Below are 15,896 nucleotides of genomic sequence, written 5' to 3' on the forward strand. Positions count from 1 at the left end.
TTGTTAGAGCTGTGCTGCACTGAGGGCAACACCTAAAAACTGATGGAGAGAGAGGAACGACGAGGGAGTGAGGAGGAAGATGTATGTAAGGAGTGCAAGCAGCCCAGCAGCACAGGGCATGGTGTAGAGATGTGCAACTGAGGAAGGAGGCACTGAGGAATTTGCAGAGAAGCAATTCTGACAGTTCTGACAGGAGAGACATGGCTTTGTGCTGCAGGTTGGTGGGAACAAGGGAAGAGGCTGTAAAACCAGGATGGATGTGGGTAGCAAACCTAGGAAGTGTTTGTAGCTGAGGACTGCATTGAAAGGATCCAGCTTGGGCATCATCTGAGAGAGTGACCTGACAAAATCAGATAGATGAGCTCTCAGGAGAGCAAGGTTGGAGGGAGGTGGGGGAGATAAAGATGCCCCGCACATTTGGTGATTCTGCTTTAACCCAGCTGAAAAGATAAGCAACTCTCTTGAAATAAGAAATTCAGGCGCGTAATCTTCAGAAGAGGAATCCAGGCACTGAATTATTTCCTGAGGAAAGTGCCTGCCGGTTGCCTGCAGCTAGGCTTTCATTCCCTGATTAAGGGCAGAATTTAAATTTAAGCCCCATCCTTAGCTGTCTTAAGTAATCTCCTGCTTGCTGTGCCTGCTGCTGTGCACTCTTGGTACTGAGAATATTTTGCAAGGGGCCAGCAGGATGTACAGACCTCACATTTTGAAATGCAAGGATGATCTATGCTGAGGAGTCCATCAACCTCTGCCTCTGTGTTCTCCTTTCATCTCCCTGTGGCAGTGGCCTGCCAGTCATTTAATAACAAACTTAATTACTGCCAGTGACTTGCTGGGTGTGTCATGGCTGGTGAACTTGGTGCAGCAGCCAGCAAGCAGCAGAGAAATAGGGTGCAATACATTAGATTGGTGGAGGAAAAGAAAGTTTTGTGGAAGGAGTTGCACAGAGAAAAAACTTCATCCTGCATCTGGTATGTACCCAAAAGTAGCTACAGTGAAATATTGGAGGTTCACTTGGAATTTAACGTGTGCCTGACAGGATCTGTGACTGATCACATCTGTGCCTTCCTGGCAGTTTGTATCCAGCACAGGTTGTGTTAACATCTCCAGAAAGCTGTTGACAGACAAAATTCTAAAAGGTGATAATATCTTCAAAACAGCTCAGCTTTCTTCTCTTTTTTCTTTTTTTTTTCTTCCTTGTTTTAATTGTTTTTCTTTTTTTCCATTATTTTTCCTTTTTTTCAGTTTTTTTTTTTTTCTTTTTTTTCTTTCCTTCTTTTTTTTTCCTTCAGTACCTCACTCTAACTGCCAGCCAGGTAAGTGATCCCTGTTGTCAGGCACTGCAGGTTTGGTGTGACAGCAACAGTGCTTGGGTTCTGTTCAGCACATGGAATTCTAGCATTTTTTCTCCTGTGAGAAGCAGAAGATGCTTGGCTACTTCGTTGCAGAGCTGGAAGATAGATTTTATTTCACATTAATGCAACCTGCTTGTCCTCAGCTGCCTTTTTCCCACTCTACTTCATTCAGTTTTACTTTGTGTTTAAAATAGGAAACAGCAGGGCAGGATCTGACCATTTTTGGACTTTGCGGGTTCAAGTATTCAAAAGCCAAGCTTAAACTGATCAACCTTGGAGGATTTTACAGGCTAGACATTGGATTTTGTAAAATCTAGCTCCAGGTTCACTGACTAAGTAACCATATTCAAAATTAACTAAAATTTACCTTGTACATATAATTTCTCATTTCTTATAGTATCAGTGCAAAGACACACTTTTAAAAAAAATCCTTGTACGTAGAAATATACATTTTTGCATGTTCTTCTGAAAAGTCAGACCAAGGGAGCCTGCATGAAAGGATTGAATGTGGATGTACCATCTCCACAGCAAGAGTAAAGCAAAGGAAGGTGGAGGGCAGGCTTTTCCAAGGCAGCTCTTCACCTGAGGGACTGGCATAAGTGGCAGTGACTGGGAAATCAGTGACTGTAAGACATGGCTTATACAGGAGGACTGCAGGAGCACATGTACTTCCAGCTCCAGAGAATGTGTGCTCCTCTCCAGCCAAACACTTTCCTGTCACCAGGAGGTGACAGCAGGGTTGTGCTTTCAACCTCAAAACGGATCCCAGTGCAACCTGGGGTAAGCCCTCCAGACACAAATGTCTCACATCCTGGAAGGGCTGCCCTGCTGTGGCACAGGAAAGCCTTTGGACCAAAATAACATCAGACTGGCACCTGTCACTAGTGGGGTTCCACAGGGCTCCATCTTAGGCCCTGGGCTTTTCAACATCTTCATAAATGTCTTGGATGCAGAACTGGAAGGGATACTAAGTTTGGAGGTGATACAAAATTGGGAGGATATGTGAACTGCCTTGAGGCCCTGCAGAGAGACCTCACCAAATTAGAGATGGGCAATCACCAACTGTATGAATTTTAACAAGGGAAAGTACCAGATTCTGCACCTGGGTTGGGGCAACCCTGAGTGTACGGACAGACTGGGGAATGAGAGGCTGGAGAGCAGCCCTGCAGAAAGGGGCCTGGGGGTCCTGGTCATTGACAAGTTGAACATGAGCCAGCAGTGCCCTGGCAGCCAGGAGGGCCAACCCTGTCCTGGGGGCATCAGGCACAGCTTCACCAGCCAGGCAAGGGAGGGGATTGTCCCGCTCTGCTCTGCACTGGGGCGGCCTCACCTCAAGTGCTGGGGGCAGTTTTGGGTGACACAATGTAAAAAAGTTATTAAACTGTTAGTGTGTCCAGAGGAGGGCAACGAAAATGGTTAAGGGCCTTGAGGGAAAACCATATGAGGAGTGGCTGGGGTCACTTGGTCTGTTCAGCCTGGAGAAGACTTAAGGGAGATCTCACTGCAGTTACAACTTCCTTGTGAGGGGAAGAGAAGGGGCAGGCACTGATCTCTTCTCTCTGCTGACCAGTGACAGGATCTGAGGGAATGGCCTGAAGTTGTGTCAGGGGAGGTTTAGGTTGAATATTAAAAAGATGTTCTTCACCCAGAGGGTGGTCAGGCACTGAACAGGCTCTCTGGGGAAGCAGTCGCAGCGCCAAGCCTGACGGAGTTCAAGAAGCGTTTGGACAATGCTCTCAGGCACATGGTGTGACTCCTGGGGATGATCCTGTGCAGAACCAGAAGATGGACTCAATGATCTTTGTGGTTTTCTTCCAACTCAGCATATTCTGTGATAGATAGATAGATAGATAGATAGATAGAATAAAAGAAAGAAAGAAAAGAAAGAAAGAGTTTTGCTGATAATATATTGCTAACAAAAGAATGAGACCCATGTATGTACTTCGCATGGACAGATGCAGTTCAGCTCTGCTGTGTGAGCTAAGGCAATGTAGTTTTTAAACGAGTTGCAGTGGCACAGACTGCAAAGCAACAAAGCCAAGCCAGTCCTAAGGGACTTAAAATTACTATTCAGAAAGTCAGAGCAAACTATTCTTCAGTGCCAAAAAATTTCAAGTCATCTAATTATGAGGTGTGCACCACTGGCAGTGACAGTAGGAAAACAAGTGCTTGTTGGAAAATTTTCCTCGCCTCTGTTTTAACCTTCAAGATGAGTTGTATCTTACCCAGTGTTTCAGCATGTGATGATTCAGGTGGGATGTGCGTGAGCTGGTATCAGCTCTGCTGCCCCAGCAGTGAAGCTGCTGCCAGTTACTGACTTTATGGGGAGTGCTGACAGCCCTTCCCTGAGCTCAGAACTGTTTCCTGTTCCTCACAGCCCACAAATGGCCCCCACTGCCCCGTGAGCTGTCTCAAGGTTGGCTGGTGCTATCTTATTCACCAGCTTCATTAAACAAACAAGTATGTGGCAACCAAACCATTTAGGCTCTTCCAAGATGTTTCTGTGCTGCAGGTCCAGGCCAGTCTGGAGGCTGGTGCTCCCTGTGAACAGAGCAGCTCATCCTGCACTGCCTGTGTTTAGGAAGGCTTGTTCTACTGTCTGTATTCATGCCCTGGATCCAAATTCCTTCAGCAGAGCAGGGAGTGATGCAGTCTTTTGGGACAAGGAAAATCTGACAGATTTTTGCTGATGCTACAGCAGAACCACATCACTGGAGCCATTATAGACTTAGATGGGGAGATTTGCTTGAGTCTTTGAAAGAAACAGAATGCAAAACTATTTTTTTTAAAAAGTAAACTGTTAGCACCTTCTCACCATCTTTCCCTTTTAATTAATCTCATGTTTGCACAAACACTGTGAAATCCAAACAGCATATGAAGTATCTTGTTAAATGCAGCTGGTATCCAATCCTAGTCCCAGAGTCCCATAAGCATCCCAGGGAAGAAAATGAGAGAGTGGGAGGCAAGCTCTATTTGCAAGCTTCATTATCACAACAAATCTAAATAATCAATCCATTCCTTTTCATTGCAGTTTGACCACACTTGTGTTTCTTATCATGTCTGTATAACTGAGGTGCAAAACAATGTGGAGAGGGTGGCCCTCTGTTTACAAGTATTCATTTTTCATACATCATCTGTTGTTTAGGTTGAATGGGCTTCCCTCACCCAGGGATACCTCTGCCTTTCGAGCTTTTAAGCTAATTTGAGCTATCGGCTCATTGTTTGTTGAGGGTCTTCCCTGGAAATCCTTGTTCTGAGCCTAATATTTCTATTTGGTCTCACCAGTAATCACAGCTGCAGCATCAATACTGAGTGAAAATTGACCTTCTTCACTGTATTTCTGGGGTGGTCTTTGCCTGGAATTGCTGTACTTCTGGGCTGATATTTGCCTGGAAATACTATGGAAGTCTGTAAGAGAGGAGCCACAGGAGCTGAGCCTCTTTGCTGGTCAGCCCCTCTCTGTGGAACTAACTGAGCTGAACCACTGGTCAGTGAAGAAGGATCCCAAAGGCTGGTGGCTCCTATGGAAAAGCTGCATTCCCCAGGTCCTGATGTTAAACCTATATGAGTTTTGGGATTGATGAAGCAACCCAATAGAATGGAAATACTGAACAATGTGAAACACTTCATATTCTGCTTGTAGTGACTGATATATTTGCAGTAAGCACCTGAATTTAGTCTCCTATATTCAGTTTTGCTATTTTCCAACTATGGACACCTCACTAGGCATTTAAATGATTTGACTACTTACTTAGATGTCTACAATTTAGATGTAAGAAATTTAAGGCAGTCTTGAAAAAATGGTCTGGCCTGCTCTGTTGGACTTAGATCTTTGCATTCTGCTCCTAGAACTCTTGTCTGAGCTGGGATAATGTCCAAAAAATGTGGCATGACAGGTTCAGCATGGACATTAAGGAAGAAACTTCTCCACACTGGAAGTGGTTACTGAGAAACTGTAAGTTAAATGTCTGGTTTAGACCAGTGTCTGAGGAAGAGTCAGAGAGGTGGAACTGCTCTGAGCACCGGTGGTGCTCAGCCAACATTTCTGGGACTCTGAAAACTACCCTAGACTGGCTATATTTCAAATACAGGCAGAAAGCTGATCTTCATGGCTATGAAAGAAACAACACAAATACTTGTTCTACTATGTATTCAGAAAAGAAATATTTTGGTTTTTAGGGAAATGCATTATCAAAATCCTTGCTGTGCATTGTCCATCCCCAACAAGCCAATCTTGCTGTTCCTGACTATAGCTGCAGCTTAATCACTTGCTATGTTTCTTACTGGAGCAAGCCACGTGGTATAATCATGTTTTCAAACATAAACACATTCTGAAAGTTAGCTTTGTTTTTGCCAATAATGTTCAGCAACACTCGAAGGATCTGCCTGTTCCACTGGGTTCTGTCTTCAGGTTTTCATTGGTCCTTCCCCAGCCAGGCTCATTGGATGTGTGAGTGAAGGGGAGCAGTGGTGCTGCTGTGAGTTCCTGCTCTGAGCAGGAGGGACGTGTGTACTGGTTGGGGCAGCTCCTAAGGGGTTTTACACCTGTAGAATTCCCAAAGTGTACAATTCTTTGCTAGATGCCATGAGATATGTCCCTCAAAATGTTACTGATAACTTATCATTTCCTGTGACAGTCCTTAGATAAGCTGTCACCTCTGAGTTGTCAAGTCCTGAGCTGTGTTCAGACTCCAAAGTTTTTGTTCCAAGACACTGCACCAGCTTCTTCCCCCAGGGAGAGCTGTTCTTTCCCCATGGGAGTAGGGCCTGACAGCCCCCACGAACAGTCCTGCTGCACTGCACAGAGTGAGGCTGGATGGCAAAGCCTGGGCCACTGTGAATTGTTGGGATACGCCCTTAGCCACCCTGTATTGTGTTAGCACTGGTAACATCTCCAAGTGAGTGTCCCGCGAGAGGGCTCCCATCCCCAGACATTTACCTCTTCAGTGTCTTCAGCGTAGTGTCAGCACACTGGTCCATCTTCTTGACTTCTCCCCCTCACTCCAAATGTTTACTTCTTCCTCTCCTGATGAACCACTTCAGCTTAACATACAGAGGCTGGAGATTTGTTCTCTCTGATTTTCACCCATAGCTGGCTGTGAACTATTTATAGCATCAGTCAAAGTCCATTTTCCCCCCTTTTACACTTGTGAATTAAGCAGAGTTCAAATGCATGTCTGCATGAGAGGTGTGGGAGGCTTTAGAGAGATGAAAATAACAGGAAGGCAGCTGCTGCTTCTTGGCTCCATTGGTGCAGCTCAGCACTCCCCTGTCTGTTGGGGGACGGATCTGGCCACATTAATCAAAATACAGTTAATATTAAAAAACGCGGAGAAACTCTTCTGCCTGGATGCTAAATTTCCATTCATTCTGCAGTTTAGCTTCCTCCACAGGCTGATCAGAAAACAGAAAGCACCATTGTGCTGGTGATTGCTGGGATTCTTCTTAGATGAGCGGAAGAGGGAGAATGCAATACAATTTAGGCTTTACAATCCAGAGGTGCAGAGGGAGAATTCTCAGTCATTGCTGTGCATATTATTACCAAAGCCACTTTCAAAGTCTCTTTAAAAACCTGCCTTGCCAGGGTGGGGGGCTGGGGAGGTGGGCCTGGGGACGCTGAGATGCCTGTCCCCACAGCTTGTCTGCAGAGTCCAAAGAAAAGTTCAGGTGTGGGGCAGTTTTTGGGCTTGCAGAGCGGACTCAGGCAGCCCTGGAGGATGATGTGGGGACCTGCAGGTTGAGTGCCACAGTGCACCCATTGCCCTGAAGCACAGCAAAATGTCATGCCCTGGTGAGTGGACACTGGTTCCCCCTTAGAAAATCTCAGCCAACCTCAGCAGACAGTTTGTGTACTCCCACTAAAGCCGTAAACACTTTGAGTGGGTGTGTTTTCATCTTGGTTGTTTGTAAAAGCCCTCTGCAGCTTGGCTGCTCTGTAAATAGCAATTACTTTTAGTTCCTGATGAGAAATATACATGGTACAAAGTCCTACAGGAAAATGCACTTCCTGCCAAGTCCAGATGGAGGGTTTGGAAGGGGGTTGCAGAAGTGTGTTACATGGGGCCCTAACGAAGCTCTGAGGGAACACAAAGGATTTGTGCCAAGTGGGATGGACACCTCAGGTGAAGGTGTCAGGCAGACACCTGGTGTGGCTCTGGGGAATGAAGCCTCTCCCTGGCTCTTCTTGGTGCTTGTGTTTGCACCAGGGAAGAGAGGCCAAAGCCTGGGGAATGTTCTGCTCCCGTGGACCTGAACCTCAAACATGCAGTACAAGCTCGTGATGCTCAGCCATGCAAAAGTATCAGCTGGAATCAAGGTAGAGCAGAGAGGAAAGTCTGGCTGTGCCTAAGGAGACATCCTGTGAGGCCACCTGGGACTGGTGCTATGATGTGTCCCTGTATCAGGGCTGGTGTGTGCCAGGTGTGCCTTTTTACTCCAGACACTGAGTGGGTGGGACCATGGAGCTGATGGTCCCTGCTCCTCTCCACCCCCACACATATAACCTTGATTTGCTGTGTCTTGTGCTGCTGCCAGGCCTTTTATTAGCGCTAGATGAGAGGTGGGCATATGACTAAATGGTCTAATTTTTGCATAGTACAGAAATATTGATGAGCAAGAGGCTTATCAACACATAATTAAAACACAGATGATTTATGCCTCCTCACTGACCTGGTGCGGTAAAACAGTAACTTCTTCTATGTGTTGTGCAACCTTACACACTGGAACAGGTAATAAATTGGTAGTAAACTATGGCTGTATTCAAAGCTTGATCCTAAAAACATTTTTGCTGCATGGACTAGTTGGAAATTGCACTGTAAAGAATTTTCTGAAGAGACGTTTTTAATTGTCTCTGTTACTTCAGTCATTGCTAGTAAACGCCCTGCTTAATTATGAATGCTTCATGTCCTCCCAAGGATTTCATCTTTTCCTCTTCTCCCTTCAGGAACCACCTTCTTCTGTGATGCCTAAAAGGAAGAAATGCTCTGTGGGATCGTTGCAAGGTTTTTGCCAGGCTCCTTTAGATGAGAGTGGGGTTTCACCCATCTATCTCAGAACAAGCAACTGCCACCCTTGTGTACTGCAAATGCCTAAAAACTGTCCATTGTCAGTGGAGGGCTCCGGATGCAGATGTACCTGGGGAAGTCAGCTGTGGGGTGTCTGCTGAGATGGATGATGTTCCCTTCACATATTTAACTGGGACCTGCTTCGTGTGGGGATTGATTTTACTGCATCCTTTGGTGGCAATTCAGTCTGGCTTGTGATCAGAGCTGAAGTTAGAGCCATTGACAGTTGTGACATTCGAAAAGGCTGCAGTGAAAACTCTTTAAATGGTATTGGGTCACTGAGAAAGGACAGAGTTTGTGTCGGTGCAGATGCAGCCCTTTAAGGAGCTCGGGTGTTTTTAAATAGGCTTCTGCCTCTTTTTTTTGCAAATGGCATTTGATCCCACTCATGTGGAGACAGCTGGGAAAACACAGCTGAAAGAGACTATAAAGATATCTTTCCCAGAGCCCTGTTGTAGGAACACACCCATTCAGGACAGAAGGTCAGAGAAACTCATTTGCTGAAGAGGCTCATTTAGATGAGCATGAAGACAGACTGATGACCACTGGCCTGAAGGGTTGTCTTTAAGAGAGTTCTGTTGTATAGGGCTGTGGTTCAAAGACCATATTAATCCATATAACGTCTCTGAAGATAGTAGGGTTTGTGTTTCCATCTCGCTCTTATGCATTTCAGAGATTTTTTTTATAGTGAGGATGAAGTTTTGGAGGCTGTTGTGTGTCACACCCCCCCATCCACCCCCTATCCCCCCCAAAAACAGAGATGTTACTATTTTTCATTGAGTGACAACTTTTTTTTCTACAAGACTTGAAATAATTATTTATTTCTGGTATTTCTGAATTCTGTCTGGCTAGGTTTCTTCCATGCATCCGTTGTTATGGTTGTATGCAAAAATCATTGAGAATTATGTCTGCCTCATGCTCTTGTTTTTCATTCATGTCACTAATAATGGCATGGGTTCTGAGCACAGTGGCTCAGTGTTTAGAGTCAGCTGTGTCAGATAATGCACATATTTTCTTCCTTAAAAGAAAAATATTTTTGTTTGTCTAAGTTCATTGGGTCAAATTAAAAAAATATTACCTTACAGCCTTCAGTGCCTCTGCCTTCCTCTCATTAGAGTCAGAAAATACTTCTCTCTGATTCCTGGAGCCTTTGCATTAGGCCATTATAGAGAATGGGACTTCTTGAAACAGAAGAAATTTTTCCATTCTCATAATTTATAGTCACAAACTTTCTGGATGTGATCATCTGTTGTTTTAAAGCCAGTTCCAAAAAGAGCAGTTCCGAGATTCACATAATTGTGTTTGGTTTGGTTTGGTTTTTTATTTCATGATGATGTATTTTTCAAGGCAAGGTTTGTTTTCGCCCTGGAGTACAGTAACGCTCCCACTTGAAGGCTGCCAGGATCAGCAGTGATCCTTGTAGAAGTGACCCAACTGCACAGAGAGCCCATAAACCAGTTTAGAGGAAAAGAGGCTTCAGGAATAAAGACGAGTCAGAGAAGGATGTATTCATCGTCTTACTGGGGTCACCAACTGCATTGGACCACAATATGTGAAAGGATGATTTGCACCAGTCCATGTTAACCCCAGTGAAACAAAACCCTCCTGGTTTGCCTTGTTCTCTCTGGCGCCCTCACACTCCCCAGATCTTGTGCCTTCATTTGGCCTAGGATATCGCAAAATGAGATGAGTCTGAGATTCATTATGGTCATGCTCTGGCTTGATAAAGAGGCATGACTTTAATCAGAAGGGTCAAGGATGATCCCAGTGGTGTGTCTCACAGACCAGAAACATGGGACAAATGAAGGCAGGGTGGGGCAGAAATCCGCTGAGATGCTCTGCCAGGGACGTAGGCCAGAGCAGCTCCTTTGGCAGCTCTAAGCCACAGCCAGGCTTGACTCTCGCAGGACCAGAGGGACAAATCCAGTTCCCTCTCCACTGCCCTTGGCCACCCTTGTGCTTGGCAGGCACACATGAGCACTGAGCCTGCATGAAATGACAGAGGATTGGCACTGCTCAGCAGCCTGGGATGGTGTGTTAACAAACCCAGGCACATTAGAGGAAGGGCTCAACATTTTCCTGGGGAGCACTGAAATTCAAACAATTGCTTTTAGGTAGTCCTTTTCAGAGAGCCCAGCTGGGAAGACCACCTGCCTTCCCTGGCCCATTGTCAAAAGATGGCAAACTATCTTGAAGCGCCTCCCCGCTGCAGGTGGCTGCTCAGCTGGGTCCTCCACAAGCCTTTTGATGTGTTGGGGAATCAAAGGGAGAGACACAAAGAATAGGCAGAAGTCATACATATGAATGTGCACATACATAGACAGTAACCTTTCCTCCTCTGATTACCCTGGCAATAAATGCTTGTGACATCAATACTTTATGATTACGAACCCGCGCTTTTACCAAGTGCTGCTTTGGAACTGCAGGTGGGGGGAGAGGAATTAATAACCTTAGTCTAAGATACTTTAAAGGACAGCTCAACTTCTATAAAGTTACAGAAGTTGGAGTGAACACCATGCGTATAAGCCATTAGTTCTGGAGGAAGTTTCACATAATACATGAATTTTTTTTATGTGGCTGCTCTTGGTTGCATGTTCTGCTTCATGCAAAATAGCACCACAAAGCACTTATGAGTGTGTGTTTGTGTTTACGTGTGTGTATGTGTGTATCTACACATCTATATGTCATATGCTTGTTTCATATGTGTTTTACATATGTATATATAAATACATATAAAGTATGCCCCCGTTATATATATATATTTATATATGCACACGTACAGAATGCAGAAGTGCTAGGTTGAAGTGCTAGGGTGGTTTAACATTCACAGCTATTTTTGGTTGAGTAAATAGGAGCAGGAAACATTTCTAGCATCTGAGTTCTTGCCAGCTGTTAAGATTTAGCCAAGAGGAAGAGGTGTGTGTAAGTTTCAAAAATAGATTAATTAACGTCATATTTTTACTCCAAAATTAGGACTGATTTGGTTAATCTTTCCACTCTTCTACATTTTATGCCTTACAGTAAGATTTGCTTCCAAAACCTGGCATGTTTTCTGCAGCTCTGATTGAGATGTTGAAGATGCAGTTCAGTGGATGCAGGTGCAGATGGGGCCACAAGGACAGACAGAGGGACGGAGACATCATGGTCGAGGAGAAGAAGGGCCCTTTTAGAGCAGATATACTTGTTCTCTAGAACTTATGCCAGAAGGGAGGAAATAATCACCAGGAAAGAAAAATGGGTTTAAGATGGTCGGGGATAAATTTTAGCCTGAAAAAGTATAAAGGAGTAGACTGTTTTAACACACAACTTTTTTAGGTTATGAAGCCCACCTGGCCATGTGCAACACCTACCAGGGCTATGCAGACTCTTCCCAAACTGCATTCACAGCTACCCAATGCAGTATAAATGACAGGGATTTAGCATATCAAAAGGTTAAAAAGCTGAGAGGGGGATGCCTTCATATAGAGAACTTGATGAAATCGAACCACAGAGCTTGGGACTCTTCGGGCTCTCCTAGGAGCAGAAAATGCCATCAGCTTCTGAGACCATTTTAGCTTTGACTGGCTGCCCAGGTGTAGAATCATACAATGGCTTGAGTTGGAAAGGACCTTAAAGATCATCTAGTTCCAACCTCTCCGTCATGGACAGGAGCACCTTCCACTAGACCAGGTTGCTCAGGGCCCCATCCAACCTAGTCCTGAACACTTTCAGGGGTGGGGCATCCACAACTTCTCTGGGAAGAATGTACTTTCTTATCCTACCAAAGAGGATATTGCCCTTTAAAATGGTATGGTACATCATTCCTCTGAAGCTGGAGAATCTCTGCAAGGGAAGATCTTATGTTTTAAAATAGGGCATTTGATCAATTTGTAAAGAATCAAAACTGAATATCAGATGACCATTATAAAATCTCCTAAAAGTCCTTAGAAGGGCGGGGTGACTGAAGGCTTTCTTATTAAGCATGAAACATCCCATGGCCTTGGTTACAGCAGATCCCAGGCAAGTTATCCCCTGCTATTAGTTTGAACTAGAGGGGCTCTAAAAATCTTCCCCTGTATCAGCTACTGGGAGAGCACAGGGTCCCTTCTTCACGGCCATGGCCCTGCTTATATAGGCTCTTCTTATATAGTCTCTGAAGCTGGTCCCAGTCCCACTTGTGGTCAGCAAAGGAGTCCCTGAGCCATGGAAAGTCAGTGGCTCAGGCAGGCAGGATCTGCTAGTGGCGCCTTCACAGGCAGCAGCTACAGAGCACAGGGCTGCCCCGAGCACCAGGCATGCTGAGGAGGGATTTACTGCAGGCAGGCTATCTGAAGAGGGAGACCTTCCCACTGTGGGGAAAAGAGACCCTCTGGCACTTGGGCTGTCTTCCAAACAGTGGAACACTCCATCTAGTGAAGCTGGGAGTCCAGCCAAAGGGTTTGGAGGAGGGGGAACCTCTGGGATTTTTGTTAGATATTGCACAAAACTATAAATACTACACTTAAATTAAACATCATCATCAACTGCAATAAAGAAGCAATTGGGAGAGTCACTGAGTTGCATTTACAAAGAAACCTGACCTTTAAAAAGACTCATTAATAACGTGATTTATTCCAATATTTATATAAAGCAGTTGACAGAATAGTTCTTGAGTAATGTGCTGTGAAGAAGCAGATACAGAAAAAGATTTGGAGCAGCAAAGATACAAGATGCATCTTATTGTGCAGTATTACATTTAAATTATCTTAACCCTGGGAGAGGAAAGAGAACAAGAACTCAGAGCAATAAAATATTAAAGATTTGAGACACAATGTTGTAGGCAGCAGGTTTTGTAGTCATTGCTATCAAAAGATAGACAGTGAGCTCTGGGAAAAAAAATCTGTTTGGCTGTGAAGAAATGCCGGGCAATTGTCTGTCAGTTTTAGCTGAGGAAATTAGCAAATGACTCACGGGCTGCAAGCAGTGGGGAGCAGGGGGAGCCTCATCCATCATCTCCAGAGCAGCCTTCACTTTCATACACTCTCTGCTGTTGTTTAACTGAAGGACCATGTGAAGTGAAATGCAAAAGGTCATAAATAAAATGTTTCAGGAAGGTAGAGGTTTAACCTAAGCAGTTGCAGCCAAGTGTGATGCTAATGGTTTGAGGGATTTTTGTTATGGCTGATGTTCAGAAAGGATTTCCTGAGAGCCTGGTCCCTGCTACAGGGCTAGAGAGGTTTGGCAGGGTGGGAGTTGCAGGCAGCCAAGCAGAAGGAGACAGTGCAGACAAGCATCAAACAGGACTGAACCCCAGGGAGCTCAGGGGGTTGTCTCTCCTTCCAGAGCAATGAGAATTAGGTACATAATTAACGGAGATGGCACTATAACCTCAGCTGGGAGTTTCCTTGCATTTTAGGTGAAAAACTAAGGCCTGAACAGCCCAGCCAAATGCTTCTTACTAAGAAATATGTGATGGGGTGGGATGTGTCGGCTGGATTTTGGAAGAGAAGTGACCCATTGCTTCTGTTGAGATGCAAACCTCTACTCTTACCCAGGCTAGTATGGGGAATATCCTGGACTGGAGGAGGGCAGGGAGGGATGAATAATACCCTAAACTAAAGAATTTTATTAGCTAGAGTGAGTGGAAAAAAATGTTAGTTAGTACTAGACTATAAAAAGCCTGATTCTCCCTTTATAAAACCAGTGCTGTTCTGTTGCAGCTCCATTGAGAAAACAGAGTGTAGGTGGACTGGTGAATCAAATATTGTGTTTATTTGTAAAAACAAACAAATGATAAAATATTTTCTCTGGCAAAGTAGCTATGACAGACTCAATCTCTGAAACTTTGACCATCTTTGTTTATAGGAAACACATCAGCGAGATGAAGCAAGGGCCCTTTTGAACCCTCACACCCTGTAAATGCAGAACAGAAACAGTCAAAAAACCTGTATTTGCTTTCTCGTAAAATAACAAATTGGTATGAAATTAATGGTATCTTTTGCTGCCAAAGAATTTTCCAAGTATAAATAGACAGGCAGTCAGGTAAATGTAGTCTCAGACAACATGGCAGCAAATCCTCTATTGAATGGTATCTTAGTTTAGCAATGTTGAAAACTGCAGTTGAAAAGAACGTTTTTTCGGCTGAATCTCCTCAGGAAAAAGAGCCCAAAATATGCTTCAAATTATCACCTTTTCTCACAAACCAGCAGTAATTATTCTGTTTCACACCAAGGATGATACACCTGTAGAGGGGATAAAAACACCCCACCAAACCTCAGTCAAAAGATGTGCCAGAGACAACTCCTTTGATAGCAGGCTGCTTTGCTTTTTTCTGCTGTAAAGGATGTAAATGTTATGTTGTCTCCTGAAGTGACTGCTAAATTAACAGGAAAATGTCTGGTTGCCTGTGCATCAGCTTTCCAAATAACCTAAATCCATCTTTTTTATATTTTTTCTTTTGTGTTTCTTATTTATACCCTTAAACTATGGTCAGACCTCTGAGTAAGAAGTTTATAGATCTCTGGTAGGAAAGGAAAGTGATTATGGGAAAAGCAGTACTTCCCATTTCTCACAGATGATACCCTTCTTGCCCTTTTCACAGAAAACTCTTTTTACAGTAGATCACATTAAAGTCCCCCAAATCAGAGGTAAAGTACATTAGTCTGAGAGCTAAAGTAGAAGCTCAAATGCTCCATGAATCCTATCGATCCAGAATATCTATAATGTGCTTTCTCAGTTCTCTGCCCAGAGCATAATCCACAATTATTTCACAAAACCTCATTGATTTTCCTCTGTTCTCAGCACTCTTCAAAGACTGGGGAGAAAGCCAAGCATAGTGTGGATGGTAGGAGGCCAGGGTCAGCCTGCTGCAGAGAGAGTTGCTGAGAGTGCATTGCGTGCTGCCGCCCTAAAGATGTCCTCCCTTGCAGGAGACTTTCAGACAGGCAGTGTTTAATCCCCAGGTGAGAAGCTTGGGATCCATTTGGCATGGAGAGGGGTGGAAGGTCAGTTCATGGTACGAGGTTGTTTAAGTCAGTTGTGGGAGGAACAGTTGTCTCCTGGTGAGGCCAGGCCTACTGCCCTTCCTGGAACCGTGCACAAGCTGGCAAGGCTGGGATGGGCTCCTCCATCTTCTGGACAAACGCCTTGGCCAGCTGCTGTCTCTTCTCAGATATGGTTGTGGTGGCCGAATCAGGTGACAGCAAGATGTGGGAGAGGTCATTCATGCCAGTGTGGACACTACTCAGGAGTGCTTTGCAGCATGCAGAGACCTCTTCTGCCCCATATCCTCAGCCTTCAACCAACCAGTGCATCACTGAATTGTAGTGAAACAGAGAATTTTAAAAGAAACATAAAGTTTTAGTTAGAAGGTTAGCTGAGCTGAATTTAATTAAAATAGAAGTGAGTTTAGGTTTGGCTAGAATTAATTAAAGGTTAATAGTTAGAAGAGCTGGACCTGAAATGAGTTTTCAAGATGTGAGTAACTGATTACTAAATAACTGATTACCTGTCACTTTTA

Source organism: Corvus cornix, chromosome 2 (assembly GCF_000738735.6).
Source record: "Corvus cornix cornix isolate S_Up_H32 chromosome 2, ASM73873v5, whole genome shotgun sequence".
NCBI classification, from domain to species: Eukaryota; Metazoa; Chordata; class Aves; order Passeriformes; family Corvidae; genus Corvus; species Corvus cornix.